The 7,030-nt window shown below is 42.0% G+C and overlaps 1 long non-coding RNA gene across 1 annotated transcript; it reads right to left on the bottom strand.

Annotated features, from left to right (window-relative positions):
- Nucleotides 1-3,952: 3,952 nt before the first annotated feature.
- LOC139061958 (uncharacterized) lies at nt 3,953-6,596 on the bottom strand. Its single transcript, XR_011515575.1, has 4 exons — nt 6,078-6,596; nt 5,445-5,538; nt 5,283-5,354; nt 3,953-4,824 (listed from the first exon to the last, which is right to left on the bottom strand). It is a non-coding gene; the product is annotated as an uncharacterized lncRNA (long non-coding RNA).
- Between the last annotated feature and the right edge of the window lie 434 nt (nt 6,597-7,030).

The raw sequence follows: 7,030 nt of genomic DNA, 5'->3' as shown, positions 1-7,030 counted from the left end.
TCTGGATTCGGACACAGCCTATCTATCTATCTATCTATCTATCTATCTATCTATCTATCTATCTATCTATCTATCTATCTATCTATCTATCTATCTATCTATCTATCTATCTGTCTGATTCTGTTAACTACTATGTCTATACACAACAGTTAGAAACAGACTAGTACACCCAAAAGACAAAATATCAGCTGGACAAAAATGTGGAGTCATCTATGAAATCCCATGCAAAATATGCAATAAAACATACATAGGAGAAACCGGACGCCAACTCAATACACGGACAATAGAACACAGAAAGTAGTGCGAGAAAGAGGCAAATCGTAAACACACAAGAGCAGCAAAAGAAGAAGCAGAAAGTACAATAAAAAAGTCAGCCGTAACAGATCATTGCTTAAGAGAAAACCATATAATGGACTGGGGCAACACACGGATCATAACCACTGAACAACAAAAATACAAAAGATGGATCAAGGAAGCAATAGAGATAAGGAGACGTGGATGTGGGACCATGAACAGGGACGACGGAGTTTACACGTTGGACCACGCATGGGACTGCATCGTCGGAGAGGGGAGAGCGGGCAGTAGAGGGCGACAACGTCCTCTGCTGCCCGCAGATAAACGGAGAAGGAAGTGACACGCCACCATCAGCGTCAGCCTGAAGAAGCCGGCAGCTGTCGGCGAAACTGTAGCTACAAACAGGTACACAAAACTGTTTCTGTGTTTAAAAAAGAATGAAAGAATGGATTTAGAAAGACACAGCAAGAACACACCTAAGACATTAAAGTTAGGCTCCGCCCATTTGGGTTACTATGACTACCAGTGCCTACTGCTACTTCTTCTTTCACCCCGCCCACGCGATCCTTGTAGTGACGTCACAAAGGCTCAGAGTTCTATTATCTAGCATCAGCTAGCTCCCACTTCATTAGCAGCCGACTGCTGGTGTGAGACACATCGACTCTCTGAGACAATAATCTTTTACAACCTCAAACCTTTTTTCTGAGTTTGATAAAAGACCAAGAGACTCTAGAATCATGTCTATTCTACATTTTCCATCTGAGGGGCTCCAGCGGGAATTATCTGGGTGTAAACACCCCAAAATTTATTTTTCCCATATGGCGCTCTTGGAGAAAGTCCAGTCTCAGGTTTTAATCATGGAGAAATGGTTAAGTGATAAAAAGCAGCAAACATTACAAGCAGAGACTGAATTGGAAAAATACAAAGGCATAATTACCGTCCTGGAACAAGAACTGGACATTTATCAAGACAATGCAGAGACCTGCAAAGTCGCCCTGCAGACTTTAGAGACCAAACTGAAGAAGAAAGCAACTGTGTGTGAAAGTCTGTGAAATCTTTTGAAGCAGGAGTCCCAGCTGAGACGTAGATTTGAACAGGGGAAGATAAACGACCAGATTAGGAACAAAGTTTATCAGAAACTAAGAGTAGAAATTAGTGGACTGGAAGAGGGTCTGGATTACTACCAGGTTAATGCTGAGACCTGCAAACATACGATTCAGGCTTTGAAAATTTGGTTGGAGGAAAAACTAAATGTTTCTGAAAGTCTGCAAAACCAGTTAGGACTGGAGTCAGAGCTGATACTGCAGCTGGAAGAGGAGAAACGGAATAAAGACTCACTCACCGAGGCTATATATGAACAAATCAGAGATTTAGGGATTATAAACGCTGTTCTGGTAGACGGAATGAAAAGCATCTACTCTGAGACGAACGAGGCAGAGGAGAAGCTTTCTGAGGAGGACGGAGAAAAGGCTTCTCTCTGTGGGGAATGTGAACCCAGTTCAGAGGACGAAACTCAGCTGGGACCGAGTCTCAGACTAGCTGAGCCAGTCCAGCAGGAGTTGTCTGGATGTCAGCATCCAACTTTCGATTCCCTTTTCCAGACAGTCGGCTCCGAACACCTACGGCTGTCTCGCCTGGACACAAGTCACCAAACTGAAATAAGCTCAACGGTAGAGAGCGAGTGTAAAAAATCCAGAACTCTGATTGATGAACTCAAACAGAGACTGGATTATTACCGAGGTAAGGCAGAGTCCTGCAACAAAATGATGCAGGAGGTAAACTTACAGCTGAAGGAGAAAGATAATCTGCTGGAAAACCTCCAAAAGCGACTCAAACAGGAATCCGAGCTGCTGAGATCCAAGTTTGATCAGCAGCAGAAAATCCAGCAGAACAAGGACAAAGTTTATGAGAAATTAAAGGTAGAAATGAGTGAACTGGAAGAGGGACTGGATTACTACCAGAGTAATGCAGAGACCTTCAAAATTACAATTCAGACTCTCAAAACTCAGCTGGAGGAACGAGAACATCTGATTGAAGACCTGCAACAGCGTTTAAAACAGGAGTCAGAGCTGAAACTCCGGCTAGGACAGGAGATTCAGAACAAGGACTCGTTCAACGAGGACTTAGAGACACAAATTAGAGGTCTGGAGAAAATCAACCATGATCTCTCAGAACAACTGGAGACCTTTAACTCCAGGAAGAGCACGCCTGAGCCAGACGAGAAGCTGTCTGAGGAGCTGGAAGCCTTTACGTACCAGCTGGTAGACGAAGCTTCTCTCTGTGAACCTCAGGAACAAACTTCTGAGAGTCTGGAGCCTGACGAGGATTACGAGACGGGACAAGAAGTTTGCTCTCCACCTGAAGAACAGATAGATTCAGTGGAAGCAAACAGAAGTCTCCATGAAAACGAGCCTTCCCCCAAAGACAGCGTTCCACAAACAGTCGGGAACCAGAACGTTTCATTGTGGAGGCGCTTCAAGAAGTTTCTCACTCCGGCGTGTCTACGGAAACACAAAGTTAGGCCTTAAATTAGCGTCAGACCCCAAAACACTCGGGCTTCATTATGACGTCACCAGTTTAAACACCGGCTGTGACCTCACGAAAATTTGCATTAGCATTCTCTAAATTTAGACATTTTTGTGTGTGTGAGTGAGTGAGTGAGTGAGTGAGTGAGTGACTAATCTTAGATGCAACACCCCCTTAGAGCACACACAAGCACAGCAGAAAAAAAAGGGGCTTCCTGATGGAGAATTAGTTCTCCATCATGAATGCGTGGGTTTACTCCGGGCGCTCCGGTTCCCCCCACACACATGTAGGGTTAACTAGTGACCCTAACATGTCTCTGGGTGTGAGTGAGTGAATAACTGATGCAGCTTTCTCTAACATAGAAACATGCTTGCTTAGTGTGGGGATTGCTGGAAAGCCTCTGACACAAAAAGTCGGTGACTCCATGCAATCTGCTGCGTTTCCTTAGGTAGAAAACCTTTAAAGGAGACATAACATGCTTTTAAGTTATTCCTTTTTACATCTAAATCCTTCAGTTGGGGTCTAAATACAGTGGAACTGCAGTTCTTTGGTCTGATTTCCTCATTATTGTTGCTCTACAGACCCTCATCTACCCCTGTTCTGAGGAGAGTCTTGAGAACGAGCCGTTTTTGGGTACTGTCTCTTTAAACTGGAGGAGGAGCTGTAAACTCCGCCCCCCTCCATAGTGTAGACCTGTACTAAACTCCCCCAGTCGGACTTTGTAGTTCTATAGAGAAATCATTATTTAGCATAGCAGATTTAGCATAGCATATTAGCATTTTAAAAACATGTGGGGAGAGTAGTTCATCAAGCTGTTTCAAGGCTGCTAACTCCCTCATGCATTTGTCTGTAGTCACTCACACACACCCATCACGGCCGACGGAGGGACAAGCGAGCAAGCACGTGCGCGCGCACACACACACACATCCGTCACGGCCATAGACTGTACATACACACACACAAGGAATGCTGCTTGCTTATTTATTTCTATAAAAATATTTCAAAAAATGATACAGCTCATTAAAACACCATTAAAAGAATATATTTTATTAAGATCTCTATCTATATATATACATACATATAATTATAAATAATTTTAGAAGTAGTCTTATTTTATATTGGGTGTCTTAATGGCTGAAAATTGATAAAAAATCAGTTACATTTTAAAGATTTGAGATTCTAGTCAAAAATAAAGAACATTCCTCCAAATGTTCTTTAATGTGATCATTATAATTCTAATGCTTACAACTTTGTTTTTATTGTCTGCAATGCGTAGCCTATATCTTTATTAAATATGTGTTTAGCTGTAAAGTGGTAATTCTCTCTAATGTGTACAGAGAGGTGGACATCAGTGCTGCAGTGAAATTCCCAAGATCAGTTTGCTTTGCTAACAAATATAGTTAAATCTTACCTGCATTCTAAATAAATACCGTCAGGTGAAAACATCAGTAGGCATTGAGTTATTGATACAATCCCTAACAGCCAGAATGGAAGAAGAGCATGCTGGGTCATCCTGGATCTGAGCCTGTTCTGTGTATTTACCTACAGGATGCAATAAATGTCTACAAGGCTGAGTTTGGACCATTACATCTAAAAGAAAACATACAATCAGTGATTTTTTTAATTGTTTACATTAATATACAAATTTTCTAAGTATTAACCTCACAGCAAATAAGTAGAACAATATAATGAACAGGTTTTAGTAGTTAAACAGGCGCTGTGCACACAGGTGCTTTGTGTCTCGGTGCTGGTGGTGTCTAGGTCTCAGAGTTCCTGTCCTCCTGCCGTCTTCTGTTGTACTTAGGATACGGATTGATGTTTCCTGATGATGAGGGAGGGGCAGTATGTGGGCTTCAAACTGGTCCTGGATAACAGTGGGAGACCTCCGTTGTCTCTGAGACCAGAGGGTTGGTGAGATGCAGATCTTCTCTACCTCATCTAGAAACGGAGTTGGTTCAGGGAAAAATTTTCCAAAGACCAGTTCCATGATGTCATCGCCATATTCTGCAATGATAGACAATAACTTTAGTGACATATTTTGTTTACAAGCAGCTTTAGGAAAGTTGTTTCTTTAGCTTTCATGTTTATAGTCACGTTTGTGTTTGTTCACAAGTTCACTTTGCTGCAGTGACTTCATATTTTCTTACAAATGTAATAAAATAGTGACACTAAAATTATACAAATGACTCGTTATGAAAGGAAGCTCATTAGAGAGCAGCGCAGACAGACTTACTACATGCTGCAGCTGTTTTTGTAGGCCAGCTGCTGCTGAACTTGGGGAAAGTTATTCTGCACACATCCAGATCAGATGGTTGTTTACAGAAAATAATGTAATTCAATAATTTCTAAACAGACTAAACAAGTAAAACATCAAATAAATCACTCTTCTGTCATCAGACGGAGTGATACAGGGGGTGAGGTGTTCTTAATGATGAGGGTGGCTGAAGTGTGTCATCACTCACTTTGGTCTGGTCCAGACCGTCTCTTTACTCAGTAGGTGATGTGAAGCTCCAACATCTGAACGTTCTGTGTTCCTTAGAGGAGAAGAAAAGTAACATTAGCAAGCTGGCTAAATTATTTTTTACTAGCATCTCAAGGACTTGGAGAACCAGATCTTCACTTACCTAAACATCAGACCAGTTTGTCCCAGCTGAGCTCATCAGGGCGTTAGGCTGACAGCCTGTCAGTGAAACACGGCTCCAGCGTTCTGGATGTGGACTGTAAAAAGCAAAGGAGCATTTTTACTTTTGTTTTAATTATTTTACAGCCGATTTCATCAGCTTTCCGACGCTCACGCTCATACAGACGGTGAGCTTTGCTGCGTCTGACTGATGCAGAGTTAGTTTTTATATCTGCAGTGAGACAAAAAACTAACCTCACTTCACTCAGAGATCGTTCTTTAAAACTCTATTAAATCCACTGTGTTGACGCACTTTAATGACTTTGTCATGCTGCATTTTAGCTGATATGGGACTTTATTTACTGGATGCTAAGATTACATCACACTCACGTAGAATAACACACAGGCTCTCTGCTGTTACAATCAGTGGGAGGTTATCATCTGGTGTAAAAGAAGGCGTTGATCAGAAATCACGTTTTATTCCATGAAAATCTGCCAAATCCACATTAATCTGGGTGCTAGCTTTACTAGCATACTGTGCTAGCGATAGCAAGCCGGATGCTAACGCTTTAGCGCTGCTAATGCCCGTAAATCTAAAGTAAAGTTTGTCGGCATTTTAGAGTGATATGAAGCTTACCGCTCTGATGCTGTGTCCCGTTGCTGCCACATTCAGATGGAAATGACTCCTTTTAGATAGATGAAGCCCTCAGTACTTACTAGCCTGGAGACACGAACGAATGAACCACGCGCGCGCGCACATACACACATACACACACACACACACACACACACACACACACACACACACACTACTTTTAGCAGTAATGTTATCAGCTCCTGGGTTTAAATACTGCCACACCACCCTTCCTTAAAACGAGGAACAGTTTTGAGCTGTGTGTGGCTAAAATAACCAGACATTCTGCATTTTTCCAATAGGACTACAAAAAATCTTAGCGAGAAGAAAAAATGGCGGATTGGCTCTGTGTTTAGCCGAGGGCCATTACCACATTTGGTAGTTATCCTGACGAAATAAATTATTGATGTAATAGATAATTTGAAAAACTGAACGGGTGGACAAATATGCCCAAAACTTAATTATTAAATATCTAAATAGCAACTCCAGTGAATAATATAAGCCTTTTTGCTCACTTAGACACTTAAAATGTGAAACCCACCGTGTTAATGGATAAAAAAGTGGGTTTTTCATGTTATGTCTCCTTTAAATGACTGGAACAATGAGCTGAACTTAAAGCACTTTTTCATCAGTAGAGTCAACTGGAACGCTGGCTCTGTAAAGTGCTCTGAGATGACTCTTGTTGTGGAGTGGCGCTTTATAAATAACCTGAACAGAACTGAGTTGGGGGAGCAGACATGTAGAGCCAGGCTTTGACAGCTGGACGTGTGAAACTAAAATGTTGAACATGAAATAAAAATGTAAGTAATTAGATATCTTAGGCCAACACATTCTCACCGAAGCGGCTGAAACTGACGAAGGGTGACCAAGCGTTTGTTTCCAACGTGTTGAGAGGCAGCACGCTGCGCCAGAGTGTCGTCTCCCAACTCACGTGGTGAAACGGACATTTCATCGAC

This window comes from Nothobranchius furzeri, chromosome 12 (genome assembly GCF_043380555.1).
Source record: "Nothobranchius furzeri strain GRZ-AD chromosome 12, NfurGRZ-RIMD1, whole genome shotgun sequence".
Taxonomy (NCBI): domain Eukaryota; kingdom Metazoa; phylum Chordata; class Actinopteri; order Cyprinodontiformes; family Nothobranchiidae; genus Nothobranchius; species Nothobranchius furzeri.
This window is presented reverse-complemented; position numbering and strand designations above follow the sequence as displayed.